General features: G+C 48.8%; 1 protein-coding gene across 1 annotated transcript in view; it reads left to right on the top strand.

Annotated features, from left to right (window-relative positions):
- Positions 1–9,669: 9,669 nt before the first annotated feature.
- The window catches only part of LOC121138300 (translation machinery-associated protein 7-like), a 30,600-nt gene continuing 13,295 nt past the window's right edge, over positions 9,670–26,974 (top strand). Inside the window, exon 1 of the mRNA XM_040741033.1 lies at positions 9,670–9,739. The gene's annotated coding sequence lies outside the window, so the exon portion shown is untranslated. The remainder of the gene's footprint in view (positions 9,740–26,974) is intronic.

Genomic DNA, 26,974 nt, shown 5'->3' with positions numbered 1-26,974 from the left:
GCTAATCACATCCTCCCTTTCAGCCGTGGCCAGCCCCATTTCTGTACGCCTCTGTGTGATAGCATTAACTCATAGTTTCAGCCTCTGCCACATAGGGGAACCGATCCTATGTGCCAAAACCAAGCTTGAGTTGTTATATATAATATAGCTTCCATTCCCAGCAAACGCAACTGAGCCTTTAGCTGTCTTTCTGTATGAGAAAAACTTGTCTCCATGTTTCCCTTCCTGTGGTGAGGGTCCTAGAGATGGAATGACCGTCTCCCCACTCCCTTATCTCTCCTTCAAATCCTTACATTTTGCAGGGGTGGGGCGGGGGTGGGAATGGGGGGTGGGATAGGGTGTGTGTGTTGCAACCTTTCTCTTCAGCCCGTTGTTATCTCCTGTAAGGTAAGTAGGTCTCCGGTGTTTTTTTGTTTTGTTTTGTTTTGTTTTGTTTTGTTTTGTTTTTTTGGTTTTTTCGAGACAGGGTTTCTCTGTGGCTTTGGAGGCTGTCCGGGAACTCACTTTGTAGACCAGGCTGGCCTCAAACTCACAGAGATCCACCTGCCTCTGCCTCCCGAGTGCTAGGATTAAAGGCGTGGCCCGGCTGGTCTCCGGTGTTTTAAGAACCTTGTAACAGTTTAACAAGGAACTTCCAGCAGAGCTGCACTGGACACTGTTGCAGACTGAGCTACAGGTCCTAGGCCCCTGTGCCTCCCCGCACTCTTCCCTTCTCAGTCGCTCTGCCCCACCATTGGCTTCAGGTACCGGAACACCTGATCCCTCTCCCATGCTAAAATGGCTTTCTTCTGGAAGGACAGCTGGGCAAGTATTGGCTGTGTGTGGCAGGGATGGCCCCTTCCTTGCAGTCTGCAGATATAGCATCCAGGAATAAAAAACCCTCTACCTTTCCCCACCAAGATGAGACTCTCCTCTTCTTGGGATTTAGAGACCTAACTGTTGGCCTTAGTGTGTGCACGCACAGCCATCCCACCACTCTGAAGAACCAAGCTGTGGTATTGTGTAACGTGGTCAAAGTCAAAGTTTCACCTATTGATCTTCTGTGGTTTCTCTTCTGGAAGCCCCACCAGCCGGTGCCACTCCCGGATGAGGCATCTGGGCGGCTCCCGTGGTAATTCACCATTTCCATCTTTCTATTATTGCCCTGGGTTTTGAGACATCTGTTCCTCTGACTTCCCACCGTTTTCAGTTCTTCCACTGACTTAATATTTTAACCTCAAAAGCCATGCTGTTCCATTGTGGAAAGCTTCCAGCACTTTCTGTAAAGTCCTTGTGTGTTCTGTCTGTTCTTCCTGCAAGCAAGCCACTGCTCCAAGGGCGGCTTTCTTAGGGAGAAGCAGTCTTGGGTAGCCTGGTGGCTCCCACAATCCGTGTACTTTTTGGAGGGCTGCATGAGCGGTAGAGCCACTGCCAAAGGCTAGGCCCAGGAGGTGGCTGGGGAGGCAATTCTAACCCAGGACGTGTCCTGCAGGGTCTGTGATTCTCGGTGGTTTGGTACCTTGGTCCGTTCCTTCCCAGACTTCGCCTCCAAGCACTGGTTGGCTCTCCGAGCACCTGAGGTCTCCCACGGTTTTGACATCTTCCACCTGATAGCCAGAGACCCGAGGTCTGGAGTATGATGGGGGTTCAGCGTAGCCTCACACTGACAGTGCCCTCGTGTCTGTTGCAGACTAAGGAGTGGTTCATCCACTTTCCTGGACACACAGCCCCGGGGCGGGGCAAAGCTGAAATAACCCTGGTTGGGCTGTGACCTGCACTGCCCACAGAGGTGGTTCTGGTGGAAGAACTTGATGCACAGGAGGTTCTCAGACAAGGACGTGGCACCCTGTCCTCTTGGAGGCCAGTCAAGTTTTGATCTTCACCATGGCTGCATGCAAATGCAGTCTGAGCCCAGAGGTAGCGAAATTCTTAGCAGCAGACCCAGAATTCAGACCTTGGACCGCTGGGTCCTGAGCCTTGTCACTTGAGGGTCCTGAGATAGGGTTGGTTGTGGGACGGAGCTCATGGCTGACTCGGCAGGGAAGGGCAGCTCTCAGCAGAGCAGAGTACACAGGATGGAGGCGTGTGGAGGGTATTCCAGGTAGTGGTCCAGGGTCATCAGTCTGTCTGTCACAGGATGTCCCCAACACTGCTGGGCTATTCAGGAGGCACTGTTTCAGTCAAGAAGGTTGAAGCTCGTAAGCCACCGAGGGTGGGGAAGTAGGTGGCTGTCCATCGGTGCAGCCACGTTCTTGGGTCTCACTCCAGGCACTCCCACGACAACAGACCCATAGCTGAGCGCCCTGTGTCCTGAGGCTGGACACTCCTTTATGGGCTGCTAATGGCCTGGGTTCTGATTTATGCTATTCAGCCTCCTCTCACTCCACCTCTGTCTTGTGATAACCAAATATTGTCAGTTTCAATGAATTAACTTCTGTAATAAAAAAGGAATCAAGCCAGCTACATAAATTCCACCCTGACTCTGACACCCCAGTCCCTTACTGTTGCCGCCCAGATGGCAGACATGATTTCATACAATTGTACACCTTGGTGAATCTGACCTCTTTGGCAATTGTTGGGATACTGGTGTTCATTTAATCAGTTGACCACCAGATGGCGCCAAATTACCATGCAGCGTGGCCTCCTCGCCTGGAGTCTGTCTTTAATCCTGGGAGCTACCCTTCAAGTGTGCAACTTCTTTTCTCCCCTAGGTGTTGTGTTGCTGCAAGTGTCCATACCTATTTTATAATAGACAACACTGAAGTGTACAAAAAGATAGAAATTGTTTCAAGGTTTTAAAATGCTGTGTTTCCCTCTGATATCTGAATGCCCTTGTTGTATGGTAATTCTCCCTAAACTCCAGCTGGCTCACCAACTTTGTTCCTGCTGACTCCATTGTCATCTGTTTGAGCCTGTTTCTCAGCTGTGTCTTCCTGACAGGTCAATGCCCTGCTTACTACACTTTTTTAACTATTAATTTGCCTGCATGCATGTGTGTTCCGGTGTATGCACTGCTCATGGGAGCCAGAAGAGGGTGTCAGACCTTTGGAACTGGAGTTACTGATGGTTCTGTGGGGTCAGAGCAGGTTTTTATGGGTACCTTTGCCTTGCAGGCAGGTTATGTCACCAGCAGAGGTGGCACCGGAGCTCCCTGAGGCCTGGAGACTATGTACAAGAGGAATGGTCTGATGGCTAGCGTGCTGGTCACCTCTGCCACTCCACAGGTACGAAGGCTGTGGGAGGGTAGCGGGAGAGAGGGCCATGGTGTGGGCCCTGGCCATGAATACAGGCCTTCTTAGGGCCCGCCACTCCAGGCGGGAGGTTTGGGAGCCAGTCAACCCTGTGGAAGGTGGTGTTTTCTGAAGTTGTTCTCTTCAAAGAAAAACAAATACCTCTCCAGTCCAGTCCAGCTATGGCAAGTGTCACATTCCATTTTGGTGGCAAGAAGGGATCAGACTTTTCCCAGGAAAACCCACTGTTGATTATAAATAAGCCAAGTGTTCCAAAATGAGGTCAGACAGAAGCCAGTCCAACTGGCCCCTGAACTTATTTACCTTGCTTCTTAGGAAATGGCTGTAAGGACTGGTGGTCTGAGTGGCCTGGGCAGGGCTCTGTGTGGGGTCTGGGAATTGCTTTCCAAGCTCAATACTGGTACAGACACACAGGAGGAGGGGTGTCTTGTGAGGATGGTGCCTCTGTGTCTGGGGTGTAGTGCTGGCTCCTCAGATGTGCTGGTGAAGCAGGGTTGGGTCTGAGCATTCCACAAGGGGTTTTGAAATTGCCTCAGACTAACCAATAAGAGGTCATAGGATCCAATTTCTTATCAGTTTTTTTTAATTCCTTGGTTTGATCTCTAGTCTTGAAATCACACTTAGGAATGCTTTTAAACTTTTTAAATTTTTATTTTTAAATCATATGTGTATGTTCACATGAGTGCAGTGCTCATGGAGGCCAGAAGAGGGCATCATATCCCCTGAGAACTGGAGTTACAGGCAGTGGTGAGTTTCCTGGTGTGGGTGCTTGGAACTGAACTGAGGCCTTCTGGAAGAGCAGTCTACACTTTCAGCCACTGAGCCATCTCTCCAGTCTGGTGGATACCTTTTAAAATTTCCTTGGAAGCCAGAGCAATTTCATAAAATGCCTTGAGTCCTCCTCATCACCGCAGCCACTGTCCTTGCAAATAAGTTTGGGGCAACTTTTGATTTAACCTGAGGGTTTGGGGTGTTGCAGCAATGCTCTAAGGCCTGACATCCACGCAACAGACAGACTCTGGCAACTAGAGGCTCTGCGTGGGATCTAGGATTTGCTTTCCAAGCTCAATATTGGTACAGACACACAGTTTGTAAATGTAATTTACTCTTTTTAAAAATTATAATTTACTATTATTGTTGTTGTTGTTATGTGTGTGTACTATGGAATGCATATGAGAGGTTAATTCTGTTAAGTCAGTTCTTTTCTTCCACTTGTAACTTACTCTTCTAGAGTGAAATATCTCTAGAGAGAAATCTGGCCCCTGTGTGTATGTATGCATATATACATAGATGTGTATATCACATGCTACCCTGTGCATGGTCAGCCCTCTGTACATGGGACCCACCAACCATGCATCAAAAACTCACTCCTGCACCAAGTATGCGCAGACTGTCTGGTCATTTTTCTCTAAACAGCAGCAGTGACTCTTTGCACAGAATTTATTTTCTAATAGGTTATTAGTCATCCAAGAGGACTCAGAATATGTGGGACAACACATATAGGTTCTATGCTAGGCATTTTATGCATGGGGGTTTGAGCACTTGCAGATTTTGGTGTTGTTCAGGGCCTTCATGTATGTGACTGTCAGTACCACAGTGTTTGTGGAATGGATGCATACATGGAAATTGAAGTGCTTAGGAACCCCAGGTGACGGAATGACACATTCACTTCCACGCACACCCAGCTCACTGTGTTTTTGGTGTGCACCCCTTTGTCAGCTTATAGACGAGGAATCCAAAGCACAGAGAGGAGAAGAAACTGGCTCGCACATCTGTGCACGTGGGTGGCTCAAACCCAGTCTCCCCGACTTCTGAGTTGGTGTCCTCACACAGTGCCCTGTCAGCCTGGCTAGGCTGTGTCTTGAGTAGGTGGAGAGTGCAGATCTGGAGTGTTGTCCATCTCTCTGCACTGGGGCCTATTTCTTTTCAGCTTAATCAGATCATATTATCTTTGGGGGACAATGTCTTCCTCTTAACTTTTGAAATGACACTTGTCACACACCCCAGGCTCCTGAGCCAGCATGTATGTCGTGGGGAGAAAGGAGGTGGCAGTGGTGGGTTCCGAAAGCTGGGTGTTCTGGGTTTCTTTAGTAATGGGTGCTACTACTCTGGGGTATGGCATTTGATAATACGATGTTGTACCTGACAGGACACAGCAAAATGCAGTCAGTGCCCGTGTCTGGGGGCAGCCCATTGAGACTGGCACTCTCCCCGGGCCTGCAGAGCCAGCATGGTCTCTTACCTTCCGGGACCCCGTGGAGTTTCAGTGTGGGAGCCCCACCTATAGACGACACCTCAGGCCCAGGCATTAAGGTGGACTCCTTGCATTTCTGTCCCTCTTTGAACTCACTGCCATAACTATTAGCTTTCTTCAGTGACCTAAAAACACCCTCGTTTCCAGTAAGATTGCAACATTTCCCCAGATAGAAACTGAAATAAAGGAAATTAACAAAAGTAGACTCCCTCACCCCTACTCTAAGATGGCAGAATGAGTAGAAACCACAAAGTCCTCCTCCATGAACTGAGGTGAATAAAACCATTTATGGACAGGCACTGTTTGGGTGGTAAGTCTCATGGAGTACCCAAGTGGAGTTGGTGGAATGCAGTCACGCTAAAGAGAAGCTGTGTCCAACATGTTGGCACCTTCACAGGGGTGGGCTTCATGAACTCCATCCAATTTGGGGAGTTTCCCCTTGCACACCCAGGACTCAGCGAGGAATACAGGAGGATTGCTCCCCAATAGTCCCCACAGCTCAGCAGGAGGGCTCAGCTCAGGAGCCAGCCTGTGTGCCTTGCACTTCCAGACCAGCTCTACCTTTTGTGTCACCGGCCAGGCACTGAGCAGCCAGGAGGTGTGAGGGGACTGAGAGGTAGCTCCCACGTGAGAGTCTCAAGCCGGCACATTTGGCAGGTCTGCACCTGCTGCTGACGCGTTTCACCAAGCCAGAGCCCTATTGCCTGCCCCGCTCCCCGGCTGTGGACCCTGTGCCTGCGTGACTCTTGTGACTCTGCTCCCTGTCACGTCTACTGCCTCTGTGCTCATGTGCCATCCCCTGCAGCAGTAGACAGTGCCATTTTCTTCAGCCTGTGTTTGGTTTCTGGATGATCCCTTGGTGGAGCAGAGCTGGCTTCTCATTTGCCATGATGTTTCCCTCTCTTGGGGTTTTGTTAGGGAGGGAGTATTGGCTCTGGGGTGACTTCAAGCCTGACTCTGAGTACTGTTTCAAGGCTGCGTTTCTCTGCAGAGCCATGACTGGTCCCTGGCATGCCATCCTCCTCTCTTCCTTCCTCCCTCTCCCGTCCCCCTCCTCTTCCTCCTCCTTCCCAGCCTCTACACGGCAACCACAGGTGGACCTTTGCTGTTTGTGTGACTCTGGCTGCCAGCCAGCGGCTTCTTTTGTACTGTCTATATTCCTAGTCTGAGAATCTGAGGTTTCTCAAATGTTGGTCATGGCCTGGTCATTGTCATCATGGCTCTGTTGCGGCCTTCTGTGGCTCTGGTGATGGTTCCTATGACTCTAGCCGTGGTCTCTTGTGGCTTTAGTTGTGGTCTACTGGGCTCTCGTTGTCACTCTCTGGTTCTGGTCGTGGCCTCCCGTAGCTCTAGACATGGCTCTTGTGGCACTGGCTGTGGTTGCTGAGGCTGTGGTCATACATAGCTCCCAAGAGTCTGGTCATGGGTCCCTGTGGCCCTGGCTGTGGCCTGTCGTGACTCTGTGTTACAGTTTCCCAAAGCTCTTGTCTTGATTCCTGTGGCTGTGGGCATGGCCTCTCATGGCTGTGTTTGTCACTCCGGTGGCTCTGATCACGGCTCCAGTGGCTGTCATTGGGGCTTTTTGTGGCTGTGGTTGTGGCCTCCTGTGGCTCCCCTAGCTTTGTTGTGGCTTTAGTAGCACTTTGGTTGTCATTTTTGTGCCTCTGGCCATGGATCTCATGGCTCTGGTGTGGTTTCTGCTCATCGCTCCCCGGGCTCTGGCTGTGACTACCATTATTCTGGTTGTGGCACTGTAAAACACAGTCATGATAGGCCACAGCCAGGGCCACAGGGCCTTGGCTCTGTGAGCTCTTAACTGAGGAATACCTTTGGAGCTGACTGTTTAGTGTTCTGCGAGTGCTTGCAGCTGTTCCCTGGCAGAGGGATCTAATGGCAGACTTTCAGGTATCTTCCATCATATGATAAACATTAGCCAACAGCTTTTATTTGCTTATTATGGTCTTGGGAAAGCCTTCCATGAAGACTATGGCTAGAGTGTGAGCATTTAGTGTGGCACTGTTAGGAATATGTATATTCATCATAAACAAAAACCAATTTTTTTCCTTTGGTTAACCAACTAGTTTCCCTTAACCACATAAAGCCGCTTTTCTCTTTGGGGCTGTGGGATGTACAGTGCTCGGATAAGCCTCTTCCAGGCTGTAGCACTCACTCCCTGCAGAGACGCCTGTAGTGTGTGGTGGAGAGCCATTTCTCTTCAAAGCTTGGCTCTGATGGGAGTATTCGTCACATCAGAATTTCTGTAGCTCTTATTTTGAATTTCTACCATGTGGACTGCAAGATCTGAATGTGTCTCACTGGCCTGTCTCAGAGGCATGTGGCAGCTGACACCTGGCTCCCATGTGACATACAAAGAATTGCTATGATGATGTCTTTCCCCTGGTCCCCACATGAGCTTACTCTGACCCCATTATGGCATCAGCCTGTCTGCCACTATGGGATCTACCTCTGTTTTCTTCGATCTGTGCAAGAGTAACCTGACAGAGGGCAGTGGATACGGGGTGGCCTCATAACAGACTCGCTGCTACTTCATAACTGTAATTTTGCTACTGTTATGAGTTGTAATGTAAATATCTGATATGCAGGATATTTGACATGGCACCCCCATGAGAGGTCTGACCCGGTTGAGTCCGTACTGCCTGCACTGTGTTTTTCTTCTACTACTTTCATTTCAAGTCATTTTAATACAGTCTGAATTTTATTACTGATGAGGAGCAGAAATAAATTTCTGTGCTGCGCCCACCACACCCCCTCCTCTGTAAATCTCGCCCGCCCTTCCCTTTAAAAACGAGATGAACTTCTAGCCTCAGGCTCACCATAGTCATCTGGGAGATGGAGCAGAGGTAGAAACATTTAGTCTGAAATTTTTATGTATAACATTGTTCTTGTTTCCATTAGACTACCTAATTTTAAGAAGTTGTAGATATACTATTCTAAAATGTGTGTGATAAGCTATCAATTGCACTCAAATTTAAATAAATGGTATACATGAAATGATGAAGGAACTGCCAGATGGAAAATATTTCCAAACTATACATTCGCCAAGAGGTTATGACGCAGAATATATAAGGAATTTCAGGAAGCCCACTAGCAAAAAGCACAGATGAAACAGAGACCGTGGAATTCATAACTGGGCAGTAGACTAGGTACACTTTCCCAGAGAAGGCATGCAGGTGGCCGTGGGACATGGAAGGATGCCCAGAGGTCATCAGGAAAAGTCAGCTCAAGTATATGAGATCTCACTAACTCCAGGGAAAAGGACTGTTGCCAAAAAGTTGAGAGACAGCATTCACTGGTGAGATGCAGAGAAAAGGTCTCCTGTGTGTGCTGTGGCTGGGCATGTATGCTGGAGTAGCTGTCACAGAGAACAGTGGAGATGCTCCTAAAAAATTCTCAGAAGAGCTAGTGTATGAGCCAGCAGCCGTAGCACGGGGTATGTCTCCAAAACAAGTGAAGTCCACTAATGACGTCCAAGACATGGAAACAAAGTGAGTTGGTAAATCTATGCATAGATAAAGAAAATGGGGCACATAGAGACAGTGGGTCATTATTCAACTTTAAAAAAAGAATGAAATCTTGTCACTTGAGACAACACAGTTAGAACTAGAGAGTATTCTGTTAAGTGAAGCAAGTCAGGCATTGAGAGACATGCACCACATGGTCTCCCTCATATGTGGCATATAAAAAGATCAATTGCCCTGGAGAGTGCTTTAATATCAGCACTCAGGGGGCAGAGGCAGGAGGATCTCTGTGAGTTTGAGGCCAGCCTGGTCTACAGAGTGAGTTCCAGGACAGCCAGAGCTGTTACACAGAGAAACCCTGTCTTGGAAAAGCATAAACAAACAAATAGGTCAGTTTCGTGGATGCTAGGGTGGAAAAGTGGTTTCCTGAGCCCAGAGAGCCTGGGAAGAGGGGGAGATTGTGTGGTGGGACTGTAGTGCAGAAAGATGTTTCAGCTGTGTTAGTGCAGAGGCCGGGCTGTGTACTGCAGAAAGCACGGAGGATTGTGGAGGCTTCATCATGAAGAATTGTAGCTGTCTGAGAAGATAGATACTTCTAACCTGATTAAATGTTACACACTACACTCGTGTCCAGCTGTCACATGGTACCCCATACATATGTAGGGCTTCTGTGTTTCAAGTGTCACGTTAAAGGCCCCTAACCCTGTACCTCTCTTCTCTTGTAGAGTCAGATCACACTGATGGACATCCCCGTTTTCAAAGCCATCCAGCCAGAGGTTTGTACCATCTCCATGCTCCCATTGGGCTGGGGCTCGGGAGGGATGTTCCTCCGGGGCCTCACAGAGACACGTGTTCCCTTTGAGTCAGGAGTGTGTCTGCTGAGAAAGCCCCATCTGGCCCAGTCTGCCAGGGCAGAGTGGCTGGTGCCCCTGGGCAGCATGTCTCCCTGTCCTCCTCAGCGGTTCTGGCTGAGCGCTCGCTCGCTAGAGAAGGCCATGTGAGGGCTGTTTGGCATGCAGCTTTCCTTGTGCTGACCCCACGTCCTGGTGGTTGCCTTGCTTCTGCTTTGAAACCAGTTGTCACAACAAACCCTCACGTGTCTATATTAAAAGCATATGTGCATTGTTAGAAGTGGTAAAGGGAGGGAGAGTCTTCAGACACAAAAACTGCTGGTGGCATCCTCTAGTTGGTAAGGGGGCTTTAATTATTTAATCCAGAGTTTCTTTTTTTAACATTCAAAGGTTTTTTATTTATTTACTTATTTTAATTTCATTTTATGTTCCAATCACAGTTCTCCCTTCCACCCTCTTCACCCTTCCCCCCGCAGCCCACCTTCCACTCCTCCCAAAGGGAAGTCAGCAAAACCTGGCACATTAAGTTGAGGCTGGACCAAGCCCCTGCCCCCTGCATTAAGGCTGAGCACAGCATCCCACCATAGGGAATGGGCTCCAACAAGCTAGCTCATGCACCCCGGATAGATCCTGGTGCTACTGCCAGGGTCCCTCAGATAGCTCAAGCTTCACAACTGTCTCTCACATGCAGAGAGCCTAGTTTAGTCCTTGGAGGCTCCACAGTTGTAGGTCTAGAGTTCACGAGTTTCCATGAGCTTGGTTCATCTGTCTCTGTAGATTTCTCCATTCCGATCTAGACCTCCCTTGCTCGTATATTCCCTCCTCCCTCTCTTTGCCTGAATTCCCAGAGCTCAGCCTGGTGCTTGATTGTGGATCTCTGCATCTGGTTCCATTGATACTTCATACTGGATGAAGGCTGTATGATGACAGTTGGGGTAGGTAGTTACCAATCCGATTAAGGGAGGAGACCAGTTTAGGCACCCTCTCCAATATTGTTAGGAGTCTTAGCTGGGGTCATCCTTGGAGGTGTAAGTCTCAGAATCACCAGGGCAGCTGTCAAAGCATAGGGCTCCCAGAATATCACCCCCGGACCTGAGTCTGCATCTCTGGGTTGGGCCTGGAACCCAGTTGGTGCTGTTCCACAGAAGTTGACCAGGTGACTGACAGTGAAGAGCCACAGCCAACTGCTATGAATTATCTGGAACAACCCCAGGCTTGAACTGCCAGGACCTATGAAAAGTTACCTGAAATGGAGCCCATTTCTCATCGTCCAAACAGTGATTAAAAGTAGCCCCAGCTTCTTTGCTGCTGGTGTTACCGTTAGCAGACTGAAAACTGGAATGTCTCCTCGTGGGGATGCCTGCCATGTTGTGGTAGGACCACCCCAGAGTGGAAGGACATGAATAAGGCTTGTACGATGTAGGTCAGACTTCCCAGGAAGCAGAGGCCAGCGTGGGAGAGACGGACGGGCACTGAGTGAGCTGGGCTCCTGGCAGGCCAGCAGCCCCGTGGACAATGCCCTTTAGGCCTGGCTGTGCATACAATGAGAAGACTAAGCAAACCCGGGGGTTTGGGCTTCCTTGCTGGAGAGGGACTGCCCGGTGTTCTTAGACTGAGTGATCTAGAGTCAAAGATGAGAGCTCCAGCAGCAGGTTCGTGGGCTTTGTGAAATCCCAATGCTGTGGAAGCTTTGCGCTCATCTGGTGACTGACTTAAGATTACTCTGTAGAAAATACAAATAATTTTGGCCATGGACCATGTAACCAGGACTTGACTCAGGCCCATCTGGCTTCTGCCTTTGCTGGTGTGTATGTAGATTTGGTGTCAGGGCACACATGTCCAGTAAGTAGTTTTTGTTTTTATTTTTGGCTGCAAGAAATAGTTCTTGATCTTCCCCAATGCTGGCTGGGTTTGAGATGGGTGACTGGACTTCTGGGGTTCCCCTGGGAGGGGGGCACTAGCTGTTTCTCCTTGGTGACCGTTTTGTCAGTGGCCTCAGATCTCTTCTCCTTTCACGCCCTGCTCCCAACATTGGGGAGTTACTATCATGCTGAGACTGTGCTTATTAATGTGGACTTGGGAAGCATGTCTTAATAAAAGAATGCTCAGCAGGGCCGTGATTGCTGACATGGGAGGTCTGCAGGGCTTGCGTTTAGCTGCTGCTGTGGACAATTCAGACATTTTTTAGAGTGCATCTAGCAGTGCTTCTGGAAGAATGTTCCAGGCATTGGGATTTGCACGCACACTGGTGTGTCATGGAGATGCTGAGGAATTAGGAAGGGCCTGAAGCCCCATGAAGGACCTGGCCTTGAGTTTCTGATGCTGCTAGGAAGGCAGTTCCCTGTGGTGGGTGATGCTCAGATTTTGCCTTTATTTCCCTGCCCTTCACATCTGATGCTCAGTAGCCCAGTGCCTGTGTGCAGGCTTGTAGACGGCCAGGTCCTGATGTGACCTCTTGTTGGGTGGTGTGGAGTGGATGTGGGCTCTGGGACAGCCCCTGGGTGAGTTTGCACTGGCTTCACTCAGCCGCCTTCTGATATCTGCTCTCACTTGCTTCCTTTTGTGTACTAAAGAAAGGGAGTACTGTGAAGTACCCCAGGTTACCATGTCAGTTCTGTGTTGCTGTGTGACAAACTACCAGATGGACTGGGACCCAGGATGGTTCAGGTCTGCAGACCTACCGCCACTGTGGCTCCCACATGACATCTGGTAAGTTTGTCCTGGCTGGTGTCATGTAGAGCAGTGACCTAGAAAAGCAAGGTAGAAGCCGGAATGACTACGATCCGGCCTTGGAATCCAGACCTGCCCTGGCCACAGTATTCTGCTAGTCTCACAGGTCACTACTTCACCTCGTCAAGTTTGTGTTTCCTTATTCATACGATGGGGATGGTGAACACCATCCGTGGATATCAAGCTCTTTACGGCTCAGCCTTAAGAGCCTTCGCTCAGGGCTCAGAAGGGATGCTACAGCAAGTGGAGGGTCTAAGTCTGAGGGCTGCAGAAAAGTCTTCTGTCCATGTGCTCTTTATTATTCCATCGTGCTGTAAACGTTTCCAGTTTCAGACACTTAAGCTCAGCAGGTGCAAGGCTAGAGTTTTTAGGGTCATAGGAACAGATAAAAGTTTTACGCAAAGTGGTAACTGTCAGCAGTTCTTTATGGCTCAAGGTGTGGGTGTGGTTAAGGCCTCCAAGAATTTCTTAAAGGAAAAGGAGATTAATTAAGGGAGAGGGAGACTGAGTCATTAAGGAAATCTAAGAGGGGAATACGTGTACATTTGCTATTAAATGTGACTGGGTAAATAAGCCATAAGTTATAATCAGTGAAAATCAGGAGGAGCAAGACAAGAATCATCTTTTTCTCAGCATGCCAATTTTCTCCAGTGGGCAGAGGGAAATGTCTGGTAGCTAGGCAACATATGTAAACAAACGGGAAGCAGGTGGTGTTTGGTTCGTGTTGACACTTTCCAGAGATGTTAGCTGGCTGAAAGGAACCTTTTGGCTCTAAGGATTACATCCTATGTTATCTCTCAGGGCAAAATACAAGCAGTAAATTTCTTGCTACAATAGATCAAGGTAAAAATAAGTACAAAAAGTTAAGGATTTGCTTAAAGTTAATGCGAGATTAGCTTGGGACAGCACTTCCCTGTCTGCTGGTAGAATGAATGCAGGACACTCTTGTTCTCTGTCTCTCTGAGAGCTATGGCTCAACAACTTCAGACTTGCCGTAGTTCTTGCCCTTGGGTGTCTGTGAATGTCTCAATTGAGTTTTCTTTGCCTGGACTCTAGCACTGACCAAGTGTCTGCCAAAGAAGATAATTACAAGGGGGCAGACTTCTAAGTTTATACACAGACCTGGTTGAGAGAGTAAGGGCATTGACTGTAATTACTTTCTTGCCAGAATTCTGCACTGCTGGGGCCAGTCATCCAATAAACCAATGCATGGGGGAAATTGTGCCCGGTAAATGATTAACACACTGTAGCGCTGGGGGAAAAATCCCCCAGCTGTAATGTGAGGGAAAGAGCTCTTCACACAAGGAATCTGCAATGGGACAGCTAATACATTCAGAAGATGTGCATCTCTGGTGACAATATTCTTCACCATGGCCTTGCTAAGTGAGGTCTGTCCTCCATGAGATGTGTATCTCCAATGGGCTGGCCCCTGAAGTATGTGCTGGACTCACTCTTACTCCATGGCTGTCTGGGGAGCTGACCCTTGATGTCCTCCTCTCCTTATTCTATCTTGTTCCTTCTCTTTTCCAGATTTTTCCTCTTTATCCTCTCTACCTGCCAGCCTCACCCATCCTTTCTCCTGTCTTAATATTGGCCTTTCAGCGCGTTAGTAGACCATCAGGTGTTTTAGACGGGCAAGGAATCACAGCTTCACAGGGTTAAACAAATGCAGCATAAACAAGTGTCACACATCTTTACACTGTTTAACAGTTGTTCCAGAGCATAAACAAATGTAACACACTTTAAAATAATATTCTACAACAGCTCTGTGCTGACTGAGTGGAGAAGGGGTGGATAACTAGTGAGGGGAAACATCATGGACTGTATTTTCTGGCTGGGCCAAGCTCAGCACCGAGGGCAGCTAGCCCAGGGAGTGATATCTCCTGGATGCTCAGTGACCACTTTTCCCAAAGCAGGGCCCCTGTCTAGTGAGCTCAGCCTACTCGGGCTGGAACTGTAGCATTGTGACTTGTGCTTTTTTCTGTGAGGGTGAGTGTAGTCACCTCACCTCAGGCTTGGGGGAGCCTTGCGGATGCTTAGTTATGAATTGACAGAGTGTAAGCAAAGTGGAGGTCACAAGCATGGGACTATCATTGTGCTGGTCCCTGGTGACTCAACAAGTGACCAGTGTTACCAAGGGTTGACAAGTTAATGTAGATATAATTTTGTGGCGTAATCACTCCTATCTAGGACCTTGTTGTCACCAAGGTGAACTGGGTAGGAGGGTCTGGTTGTATTCTCTCTGTCAGGACTCAGGCAATGAAGGGATCTGTTTGAGTTGTCCTGGAGGCAGCAGCCTGCTTACCCTGGCATGTTTTAGCATATCATTTTATGCCTGTGGTATTCCCTACCAAGTGTGTCACGCCCACTTCCCAGCCCACAGAACTGAGGCCTCCACAGTTCCTCAGAGGCCAGTCTAAAAGCCCCACCATGGCAAATCTTCTCTTCTCAGACTGGCTGGAAATGGACAAGGCTTGGACCCTGCTCAGCCCAGGGCTCCATCAGAGTTGAGCCACTGCTTAATAATCCGATGCAGTATGCTCATCTGTCAGAGCTGGGATGGGTGTGGCTACTCTCATTCCAGCTAAGACTGAGCCATTACCTCCTCTCCTTAAGTGTTTGTTTCCTTGTGCATGATATAGGTGACCCCCCACCTTAAAACTTGAAGGAGGTACACAGGAAAAACTTGTAGTCACTGTTTGCGGCTGCTCAGTCTCAGCCGGCTCAGTGTATTGTGGATGGAAAGTCTTCAGTGTAAGATTATCCAGAAAAGCCTATGCAGGGACCAGCACCCTGGAGGACACAGCACTTGAGTAGCAGAGTGGCTGGCATCTGTCCCTGAGCCCTTGGTGTCCAGATGCAGGCCAGCCCAAGGTCTAGGAAGGACTTGCACCTCCATGAGGGGGGGCCCTAGAGCATGGAGTGGGGAGACTCAGTCTGCCTTGGAGTACGAAAGGGATTGTATCCATTAGTGAGGATACAATTGTATCCATTGTATTAGTTGTCACTACTGTGGCCATCTGACAAAAGCAACTCAAGGAGGGGGATTATTTTGGCTCGTGGTTTGCCAGTGCAGCCAGGACTTGGCAGCATGGAGTGTGAGGAAGGCGGTCTCATGGCATCCACCGTGAGGAAGGGTGATACACAGTCATGCTCAGCTCACTGTCTCCTTATCATTTAGTCCTTGACCCCAGCCCGTGGGATGGTACTGTCCACATTTAGTGGACATCTTTGTTAACAACTCTAGAAATATTTCAGAGACTTGCCCAGCAGGCTTGTCATCTAGGTGACTCTGGGTCCTGTCATCTTGATGTATTCACCACCGTGATCTGAAAATGGGGTTTCAGGTAGAATAAAGACAGACAGTATGTTTGGCAGCGTTTAGTGCTTCTCTGGTGCCTGGTGTTCTAAGGCTTTCTCCACATCCTCTGCTTCTCCAGGGCATCATTGCCAGGATGCTGGCCAGGGCCAAGAGCTTCCCAGAATTCTGTGTCTGTATCCTTCTGTCACCAGCTACAGCTGGGGTAGATTCAAGTTGCTGAATGTCTAGCAAGCTGGGACGATTAAACAAGCCACGGCAGGAACCAGATCTGGCCGGATGCACAGCTTCTCTGGGTGTCCCCACAGGTTTTGGCTACGTCTTCATGTGGTACCCCTTCCCCACAGTCAGATCTCCAGCAGTCAGACCCACCTGTACTCACGTGCCAGTTCTCTGGGCCAAGACCAGAGACAAGGATGGCAGGAACTTTGCGATAGTCCAGCGTGAGGCAGGCTTGCAAATAAAAGCAGACAAGAAGTAGCCAGGCCACAGGGCACTGGAGGTTGGGGGAAGGAGGCAATGACTGTGTGTGGCGTGGGAGAATGAGGGGCACTGAGAGGGCCAGAGCCCAGATCACTGCAGAAGCAGAAGGTCACAGCTCGCATAGTGGACGCAGGCTGTGCAAGTCGGTTATCACAGTGAAATGCTCAAGTCCCTGCCTCACACACTTAAAGGGTAGGGACTGATGGCGAGGTCCACAGCCGAGGAAGTGGCAAGAGGAGGGCCTCAAGGCCCGGGTCTAGAGACCCAGAGAAGCAGCCGAGGGCAAGGCCCCTGGGTACTTTCAAGGAGCAAGGGCTTGTGAAAGTTGCTGGACTGGGCAGATACTCTGGGTTGGGCATGTAAAGGCAGGGAGGCTTAGGTGGACTCAGCTTAGGAGTTTGAGTTTAGCACCGAGGGACTTTAAAAGGGGATGCCCACTCTGAACTGTGTCCCTCTGGAGTTCGGGGGATTCTGCAGGGTTTATATAAGTGTGGGGGGCTGGTGATGAGGATGGGAGCCCGGCACGGGCCTGGTCTCCATGCTGCTGTGGAGGAAGGCTAAGCAGAGAAGCAGTGGGCTGTGGCCTGGGCAGTGGCCTGCAAGCTGGTAGGACACAGGCCCTTGGGGAGGACGGTCCTAGTACAGCTCGGGACATCTGGCAGGGTTTTGCTGTGGAGAGTGGGGTTCAAAGGTCGAAAGCATAGGTGGTGCAGAAGGCTTGGGAGAACGAGAAGTGACACATAGACTTGGGTGGCAGGGGGTGGGGCAGGACGGGCTTTGGAGCACAATTTTGGGATTGGAGGAGTTCTGGTGACTGCCTGTGGGTGATGGCTGTGCCATGGGGCGGAGCTGAGGTGGAGCTGAGGGTACCCGGTGAGACAGAGGCTGAGATGAAGGTATGAGGAGAAGGAGGGAGGGGGAGCTGTACCAATGGCAAGAGAGCAGACAGTGCTGTAGAGCAACCGTGACTAGGAAGAAGTGTGGGCGTGGCCTGTGAGCCTAGGAGGGTGAGAACGAGGGTGTTATTGCCACCCTCCCTGGATTAGACCAGGTAGGCAGGGAGTAGACACTGTCTGTGGCCCTCGGGGAGGACAGACTGACTGGTGAAGAGGGCCATGAAAATCAAATGTATGAGGCAAAGGGGCATTGTCTAAAGAAGAGGTGGGCCCCATGGCCTGATTTTAACCCCCCTCCCGTGGAACTGGAGACCTGACTGCCATCTGTGGTACGCTTGGCTAGTATGCCGCAGGCTGATCTGCAGGAGTTCCCCAGCAGGGGCGTGCTGGAGCTCCGGGAAACACTGTTGTGTGGGTCAGGACCTGACCCTCTGTCCTGTTGTCTGGCTGTGTTGCCTGCTCTGAAGACGAGGACATTCCAGAAAGCCAAGATCAATGTTGGGTGTGGGACAAACCCTATGTGTCCTTGCTTCTCTTTGGCCCAGGGAGAGGGAGAGCTGCCAGCAGGCAACCGCCTGTGGCAAAGAGCTAGGTTTCACTGACATCACTGAAACCCCTCTCTCAGGTCATGTGCTGGGCAGTACGCACAGACCGTTTCCCTCTGTTTTACCCAGCTAAGCAACAGCCACTTTTCCTCCCGTTGGTTGATGGCAGAGCCTAGTCATTCCTCAGCAGTCCTGGCTCCCATTCTCTCTTTGGAGCTGGAGACATCTTCCTCTGGCCATCTTCCTGCCCTGCTTAGAGCCTTGCCTCCTCTCCACTACTCAGGGGGTAAGCCATCCTCCTTCAGCAAGCTGTGGGTTCTGTCATGGCTAGCCAGGTCCCCCTTGTGCCCCTTCCCATCTCATTTCCTGCAGGCTGCCCCCTTCACCTGGAGTGTCCACATGCCTCAGCAGATGGGGTACAGACAGAGCTTCGGGTGCTGTGGCTTCTCTGACCCACTCCCTTGTAGACACCTTTGCCCCTGGTATGCTCTGGCTAGTCCATTGCTCTACGTCTGTCTCCCTTCTAGACGGTAGCCTGAGGACTCAGGTGTCATGCCAGGGCCTTCATTGGCTCCTACGCTAGCACACTGCCTAACGCTACGCTAGTTGACACATTGAAAGTGAGACAGTGGTAATGACTCCTCCCCCTTTCCTCTTGCTGTCCATGCGGTACTGCCTCCCTTGTTTAAACAGTGGGATTAAATAGCAGAGTGACACAGTCGGCCTCCAGTTGGGCACGGAACATGGAGAAGATGACTCCCAGCTCAGGGCTCATCAGAGCTTGATGCCAGTAAGGACTGAAGGCCCTTCTCATCTGCTCTAGCTCTGAGTTCACATTTGTCATTTGCTCTGGTGATTCTTCTGTCTGTGGTGGTGAGTCTGGTCACACTGGAAACAGTAGAAAAGTGTTCTCCTCAGCCCCAGGCATGGCATTGACAGGGGTCAGGTCTGACTGGAGACCTGGCCAACAGCACATCAGAATTACTGCAGCTAACTAACACTTTGCAACTTTGAGTCTCATTTTTTCTCCTTTCTTGAGCATGGATAGGACATGAGTGCTGGCTAGAATCTGAATTTCCTTTCAAGTGACCCAAAACAGACTTTGCCGAGCAGCTGTTTTCATCCACAGGGCTTGGCTCCCGTGGTGACTGTGTCTACAGGGGAGGAGGAACGGTTTGTTTGGACTCTGCCTTCAGGAGCAACTGCATGATTTCAAGCATTTTAATGGGGAAGGGGTGGCGAGCCCTGCTGACAGGATCTCTTGGTACCTTCATTTCCTTATCTGTAGGATAGCAGAGAGGGGTCTTTGAGATAGCTCAGTGAGCAAAGGCGCTTGCTGCATGAGCCTGGAGACCAGAGTTTGATTCCCAGAGCCCACATAAAGATGGAAGAAGAGAACAAACTCCACAGAGCTGTCCTCAACCTTCATGAGTGTGCATGATACTTGTTCCGCCCCCATGCACACGTAGAGATGGTAGTGAAACATGCCCCGCAGTGTGATCGGTACAGGTGATTGTGTAGGCAGAGGACCCACAAATCATTTCTTCGTTTTGAGAGGAAACGGGGTTAATGAGAAAATTCATAGACGGGGCTAATAGGCTGGCTCTGCCACTGCACACCCCCATGGCTAGGATGGTACTCATGGCAGCTGCATCCACCACTAAACACAGCGTCTGTCATGGCATGTAATCAATACTGGTCAGCACTCACTACATGAGAGGCAGATCCCATGTCTGTCCTGTCTGTCAGCGTGACCAGAGTGTAAGCACCCAGAGAAGGGCCTGGTACCAAGCCACTTGACCCTCTGAGTCTGCATTTTTTTCTGCTTGCAGACTGGGGTTGCTGACATGGTGACTTCAAAAGGCTAGACCTGAAGACTGAATGAGGTTATTTTTCAGATTCATTGAGGCACAGGTGACAAATAACGAAAACAAATGCTAGCAACTGGAGTTTTGAGTAAAGTATATCCCCAGGAAATCATCCCCTTGTCAATGACGAATATGCACCATCCCAAAAATAGCCTCATGCTCACTGTAATCCCTTTCCCCTGCCCATTCCTCCACTTACTCCTAAAGTTAGGTGGTGTACATCCTTAGAGCTTTGCCATTTCAAACTTTTGGCTATTGTAGTCCTTTGCATTTCTATGCAGATTTTAGACATTTTTGGCTGACTAGGATTTTGACTGTGGTTACATTGAATCCATAGATGGAGCTGGAAAGAATCAACACCTTAATGATGTGTCGTCTGGAGTATGAACATTTTGTGTTCTAGTTTCATCTCTTTTCCTGGAACACACACCATTACTAAAAGGAACTCAGGGGAGGAAAGGGTTTTATTCAGCTCACTACCCATCCTGAAGGAAGTCAGGGCAGGAGCGGGAAGCAGATGCTGATTGTTGGCTCACACTCATGCTTAGCTCTCTCTCTCTCTCTCTCTCTCTCTCTCTCTCTCTCTCTCTCTCTCTCTCTCTCTCCCTCCCTCCCTCCCTCCCTCTCCTCCCTCCCTCCCTCCCTCCCTCCCTCCCTCCCTCCCTCTCTCTCTCTCTCTCTCTCTCTCTCTCTCTCTCTCTCTCTCTCTCTCTTTTTACATAGCTTAGGACCACCTGCCTAGGGACGATGCTGCCCACAGTGGGCTGGAGTTGATCACATCCATTAGTAATCAAGACACTTCCCTACGTAAGGCCCACAGAGCACTGATTCCCAGAATAACTTATGGAAGATCTAAACACACAGGGAGATACATAGTCTCTAGGTTAGCTTTAATTGTCAGACTTGTAGTCTAGAGACATTTGATAGGAAAGCCTCCATTGAGGAATTGCCTAGATCAGATAGGTTTTTAAAAATGTTAAATCAACCTTGTGTTTCTTTGTAAGTCCTGCTTAATCATGATATAGAATTCTTGTGAGCCGGGCGTTGGTGGCACACACCTTTAATCCCAGCACTCGGGAGGCAGAGGCAGGCAGATCTCTGTGAGTTCAAGGCCAGCCTGGTCTACAGAGGGAGTTCCGGGACAGGCTCCAAAGCAATACAGAGAAACCCTGTCTCGAAAAACCAAAAAAAAATCTTTTGGTAGAGTTTTAGATTTATTTCATTAACCTTTTGTTTGTTTCTGTTTGTTTTTTAGAATATTTGTATCTGTTCATGATACGGTATATTGGTATAGATATATTTGTAGTGTTCTTGTTCAGTTTTGGTGACAGTGTTACATTTAAATTTTTATTTTAATTATTGGTGTGTGTGTATGTGTGTGTGTATATGTGTGTGTGTATATGTGTGTGTATAAGTGTGTATGTATATGTGTGTGTGTGCGCACATGGCTACAGCATGCATGTGGAAGTCGGAGGACAAATTTTGGGAGTCAGTTCTTTCTACTGTGGGTTCCAGGACTTGAACTCAGGTCATTAGGTTTGTGAAGCAAGCACTTTAACCCATTGAGCCACCTCGCCCTGTGGATGTAATGTTGACTTCTTTCGTAGTGGAAACTGGGATGGAAGATTTCACTCTAGAACCACTTGGGCTTGAGTTTTCTTTATGCTTCATTAACTTTCCCTTTTAAATAGAGTTTATTTTTAAGAAACTGGGCCTGAGGAGATAGCTCAGCTATTAAAAATACTGGCTGCTCTTCCAGAAGGCCTGGATTCAATTCCCAGCACCTACATGGCAGCTTGCAACCATCTTTAGCTGTTGTTTTAGGGGATCTAACACCCTCTCCTGTCCTCTGAGGGTACTGCATGCATGTGGTGAATGCACATACATTCAGACATTCATACACACAAAATCTCAAAATCACATTTTAAAGTTTCCAGTTCACAGCAGAACTGAGAATAAGGTGCATAGAGTCCCTGTGTGGCACCTACCCCCAACTGTTGTACCCTGTGAGTTAGAATCAATGAACCAGCCCTGGCACATCGTTATTAATTCTGATAAATGTGTGACAGCACATGCACACATCGGATCACATAGAATCTGTTGAGTGCCCTGAAATTTCTCCATGTTCTACGTAGTCATCCTTCCCTCTTCTGTCTCCTGCACTCACCGGTCTCTGTGCAGCCTTCAGAATTTTGCCTCCTCAAGGATGTCTTTTAACCTAAATCCTACAGCATCTCCTGGTTGCTCCTTTCACTTAGTGATGCCAGTGTTTGTTCCCTTCTTAGCACTCTTTATCTTCTGGGGTATGTGTGTCCCATAGTTTGTCCTTGCCAGCGACATCCTGGTTACTGCCCAGTCTGGGCAATTGTGAATAAAGTTTTTGTAAATATTCATCTTCAGGGTTTTGTGTGTACATGAGATTTTAATTCCTTTGGACAAATGCCACGGAAGGTGATTGCTACATTGTTCCAGAAAGTTTTTTGTTTTGTTTTTTCAAGACAGGGTTTCTCTGTGTAACAGCTCTGGCTGTCCTGAAACTTGCTCTGTAGACCAGGCTGGCCTCGAACTCACAGAGATCCTCCTGCCTCTGCCTCCCGAGTGCTGGGATTAAAGGCGTGAGCCACCACTACCCGGCCAGAAAGGGTTTTAGAAGAAATTTTTAAAATACTTTTAAAGGATTTATTTACCTTCATTTTATACATGTTAGTGTTTTGTTTACATGTATGTATGTATACCACATATGTATAGGTGCCGTCAAGGGCTAGAAGAAGACATGGAATCTCTTAGAACTGGGGTTATAGGTGTTGCTGGATGCTATGTGGGTGCTAGGAATAGAACCTGGGTCCTCTGCCAGAGCAGCCAGTGCTCCAGTCCAGTCTGGAAATGCCCTTAGCAGAGGCGTTGCTGCCGGGGCACCTGTTGTTAGTGAGTTCCGCCCAGCCTCCTGTCAGCTGAGGCTGTGCCTGCCTTCATTCTTGTCAGCATCATGCCAGCTGTTTGCGTCTGTACCAGACTGCTTCTTGTCAAAGGGTCAAGCACCTTTTGCTGTGCCGGCACTCAAATGCCAGCTGCTTCGATTATCCCAGTGATCTTCATGGCTCTCTGCTGCTGCTGTAGTTAACCTGATCCAGTTTCAGTTGCTGGCATACTTGCTTTGGCAGAGAATCAAAAGTTTCGTTCTTAATTTTCAAAATGCTGTTTTGAGTAAATGTAATCATTTTTCTCAAATGATATCAAGGTATGATTCTACTCCTGAAGGACTCAGGATGGCACAAGATGCTCCCATAATGCTGTGTGATGACAGCTTACCTTGTCCCTCCTTGTCACGGTAGTTAGAATCTCTCCCCTTTGAAAAGGACTTATGTTTGTGTTCCCACTCACTGGTCCTGGGTTAGTCAGAGGTTCAGAAGCTCAGGTTTCCTCCGGTTTTGCACCCATCCCCAGGCGTTTAATGATAGGAGTTTTGTTTTTCCTGGACACATGTCACCTGCACAGAGCAGGGACCACCTACCTCACAGAGTCCTACGGGAAAACAGGGCCTTTGTGAGTAAAGACCTTGGTTTGGAAAGGCCAGTGTTGTAGCTTGCTTTCTGTTGCGGTGACAACCATCATAACCAAAGCAATGTAGCAAGAAGCAGTTCATTTCCTCCTATACTTCCAGGTCACTGAGGGTGGTCAGGGGGAAACTCAAGCAGGAGCTTCAAGCAGAAGGACACCGCTTGGAGGACACTGCTTGCTGGCTCCCTCACAGGCTCCTGCTCAGCCAGCTTTCTTAAAAAATAGTGCCGTCTGTCCAAGGAATTGTACCACGCAGAATGGACTGGGCCTTCCCACATCAGTGGACAGTTAACAGTCCTCCACAGACCTGTCCACAGCCAATTTGATGTAGGTAATTCCTGATTCCTACGTGTTTCCTCTGAGGTGAATTTAAGCTCTGCCCAGTTGAAAATTAAAACTGGGTGTGGGAAGGCTGGAGAGATGGCTCAGTGGCTAGGAGCACTGGCTGCTTTAGCAGAGGATTTGGTGGCTCACAACCATCTGTAACTAAATACAAGAGATACCGTGTCCTTTTCTAGTCTCATGGACATCAGGCACACATGTAGGTAAATACTCAGATGTATAAAATAAAAATAAGCAAGGTTAAAAAAAACTAGGACAGCTGGGAATTTGTCTTTTTTAAAACAAGTTTTTAAAACGTTTTATTGTATGTAATTTATGTGTAAAGTAACAAGTCTCCATATGGACTTTGATACATTTTTCACTCTGATCAGCCCTCCTCTCCCTGCCCCTCGCCCCACTGTGCCCTTCTGCTCCTATTGTTTAAGACTGAGAATTTCCTAAAACTGCCTTTTCCCAACACAAAAGCCTTACTTTGGAAAACCCTTCAAAATTGCTTATGTACTGTGATGCAAAAGGAGCCACTGTGACAGGTGAGGGCTGGGTGGGCTTTGGAGTGTGACTTGGGTATGTAACTGAGCTAAGTGGCCTCTAGCAGATACGGGGGCTTCACACAGTTCCTACAGCAGCTTAGGCCCTCTATGGAATAGCTTGTGTTCCTTTGGTATTCTGAGGCAGGTCATGAAGAAGTGGGCTACGAACTGCTGATGGCAGTCCCAGGCAGCTGGCTCCTGTCGGCCTCTGTTGCCCACATACTGTGAGCATCCAAGTAGAGCTTTTCTGCAGCAGACTCTTGGGGAAATTGCCAGGTCCTCAAAATGGTGAAGTTTCTTTGCCAGGCTTCACGTCACTGCGTGTCAAGGCTCTGTACTGAGGAACTGTTGCTTGGCTGGGAGCATACCTGGCTCTGCAGCTTTGATGAGACAATGGGTATACCTCCAGCAGTGGCATGCCAACATGCACCAAGAGAGGCTGCCATGGTCCTGAAGGCCTGCTCTGAGAGCCATGGTTTCATGGGAACTGAGCCTGAGTCTCTCTGCCTTCTTGCAAGGTTTGCTTAATGAAATGGAGCAGAATAGGAGCTGCCCCTGCTACTACCCAGAAGCTCCCTGGCTCTGGAAGACAAGACTGAACTGAATTCGTTGGTGTAGCTTACCTACCAGCTATTTTTGGTCATATTAATGTGGAAAGCCTTCCAGTCCACCATAGATGTTTCTGGGAGATGGGCCCTTGATGCCACGTTGCCATTTAGATGAGGAGATGGGAATGGCGTGCAGGTGTTGCAGACTTTGTGCTCAAGGGAGGGGCAGAGCTGCTCTAGAGCCCTCAGGGCTGCTGCTTCTCAGTGTGAAATGAGAGCATGGACTCAGACCTTCCCTGGGGACCAGCCATCAGTGGGCATGATTCTGATGCTCCCTTCTTTGGATGTGGGGGGTCTTGAGAATGAAGAGAAGGATGTGGTGTGGGTTCAGCTGCAAGCTCTTGGAGAGGGTGCTACTGTTTGAGTGGTGCATTCATGGGCCACTGACTTCCCTTGGGGGGTCCCTTTTCTTATGAATGCCCAGCCTTAGCCTTTTTTTGTTGTTGTTGTTTGCATGATTACTCTGTTTGCATGTATGCCTGTACTCCAGAAGAGGGCATCAGATTGCACTATAGATGGTTGTGAGCCACCATGTGATTGCTGGGAATTGAACTCACAACCTCTGGAAGACCAGCCAGTGAGCCATCTCTCCAGTCCTAGCCAGGTTTTTTTTTCTTTTTTCTTTTCCTAATCTTAAATAGCCCATATACCTTTTGCCTCTGGGCTTTTATCTTTCCGCTGTATGCCTTTCTTCACTTCTTACTGCATGTCTGGCTGTGTGGCAACACAGCTTCATAGAGTTAAACAAATGCAACGTAAAAGAATGCAACACATCTTTGCATCATTAAAATAATGTTCCACAGCATAAACAAATGTAACACATCTTAATCTTATATTCTACAACATGACTTAATGTCAAGGGTGAAGTGTTAAGGAATGTCAAATGTGTTGGTTGCCTACAAGTTTTGGGTTTTTTTCCCCAGAATTCCAACTTTATTACATTTGTGTGTGTGTGTGTGTGTGTGTGTGTGCGTGTGTGTGTGTGTGTGTGTGTGTGCGTGTGTGTGCGTGTGTGTGTGTGTGCGTGTGTGTGTGTGTGTGCGCGTGCGTGCCAAAGGATGTGTGTGGAGGTTGGAAGACAACTTGTGAGAGCTGGTTCTCTCCTGTCACCAACCATATGTGTCTTGGGGGATTGGTTAGGTCTGAGTACCTTAGCCTGCCAAGCCATCTTTGTGGCTCCCAACTTCATATTGAACAGTAATGGCTGTTGTCATTGTTTGGGCAGCACTAGCTTCACACGAATGCATTCATTGAACATTGCCAACATTCTCAGGAGGTAGGGAGTCTTACTAACCTCCTTTTTTGGATGAAGAGATTGAGGTTTAGAGGCTATGGCTGTAGGCTCCACATGACAGATGGCAGTATGCATTGCATTTCAGGTTGCATATTGATTTTATTGTCATAATTTGAATTTTGTTTGATTCTTTTCAGGAAGTTGATAATGATTTTTGCATATGGAAGAGAGAGGGAGGGAAGTTAGGCAAAATGACTATGATAGGAGAAACGATGGGGCCTTGAGGGCTGGCTTACAACTGTCGTCTGAGGATTGGGACCTTAGTGGGATCCAGCAAGCAAACTCCCTGGGAGGTCAGCCTGGAGAGAAGTGCCGGTGACCATTAGCGGGATCAGTAAGATGACAGTCTTGGGTCAAACTTCTGCTTCTCGAGGATGGAAGGGAAGAGGTGGACCTTCATCTTCTTGTCTTTGGGGAAACTGTGGTATGTGGGTTTGCAACATGGGTTATGGTGCTTGGGCAGGCTGGGAAAAACCTCTAAATCTTCATTAGCATCTGTACAATGATTAGAGAGCTAGCTTCAGTTTCACCCCGACCTCCCAAGCTGGGACACACAGTTGCTACTAGTTACGGTTCAAGCTCCTCCTTTTCCTGAGTGTCTGTCATCATCACCCAGATGTCTGAAGTGCGTGCCCAGGACTTGAATCTCAGGCCCGAGTCTAGGATAGGCAGAGCTGCTCTCTTATAAAAGCCGGGTGGTGGTGGCGCACACCTTTAATCCCAGCACTCGGGAAGCAGAGGCAGACAAATCTCTGAGAGTTCGAGACCAGCCTGGTCTACAAGAGTTACTTCCAGGACAGCCTCCAAAGCCACAGAGAAACCCTGTCTCGAAACCTCCCCCTCCCTCAAAAAAAAAAAAAAAAAAGACAGCCTTTACAAAAGAAAGCATTTAATTTGGGGCTTACTTGTGGTTTCAGAGACTTAATCCATGATTATCATATTGGGGAGCATGACAGCAGGCATGGCAGCAGGCTTGGTGCTGGAGAA

Source organism: Mesocricetus auratus, unplaced genomic scaffold (genome assembly GCF_017639785.1).
Source record: "Mesocricetus auratus isolate SY011 unplaced genomic scaffold, BCM_Maur_2.0 contig_11969_pilon_obj, whole genome shotgun sequence".
Lineage (NCBI taxonomy): Eukaryota > Metazoa > Chordata > Mammalia > Rodentia > Cricetidae > Mesocricetus > Mesocricetus auratus.
The sequence above is the reverse complement of the archived record's forward strand: the minus strand, read 5'-3'. Positions and strand labels throughout refer to the sequence as shown.